A 640-nucleotide genomic window follows, 5' to 3' on the forward strand; every position below is an offset into this window, starting at 1 on the left:
GATGTCAGCCATATGTGGCGCCATTTGGTCTGTGATTAATAATCTTCTGTCAACATCAACAAAAGGCATTGGTGACACAAGAAATATCAATCAAAGCTGATCTTCAGTTGTAGATAAAATGAGAAATGAAAACTAAATGTTGTTGCAAAATGGTTATTTAAAATGGAATTTAAAACTATCAAACTTTTTATTTTCCCTTTGGTCTTGCGAATGGGATGGTCCATTTCGGGACAAATTTTCACGGTCTAATTTTACTGGTCGTTGAACTCGCTATTTTATTGGACCTTCAATTCGTCATCTTATTGGCTTTCCTTATCCAATTGCTCATTGATGAAAACTCTTCATGAGCTTGTTACTGAAAAGTCTTTCAATTTATAAATTACTGGTAATAAATTTAGGATTAAAAAACTCACTTAGAGAAGACACGCCCCTCGCATGTCTGAATTTTTCCTTTTTGATTCTTGAATGACCCACAATTTTGGAACTCATGACTACAACTTTTCTCAAGAATGAAAAGACTCTGGTTTTTGCCTTTTGACACACAAATTAACCAACCATAAATGTCATTTACGAACTTCTTTTACTATGTAAATTTGAAACAAATGCGAATGCAAAGCGAGAAATAAAATCATTATCAAAA

Source organism: Trichinella spiralis, assembly GCF_000181795.1.
Source record: "Trichinella spiralis strain ISS 195 chromosome Unknown Scfld1, whole genome shotgun sequence".
In the NCBI taxonomy this organism is placed as follows: Eukaryota; Metazoa; Nematoda; class Enoplea; order Trichinellida; family Trichinellidae; genus Trichinella; species Trichinella spiralis.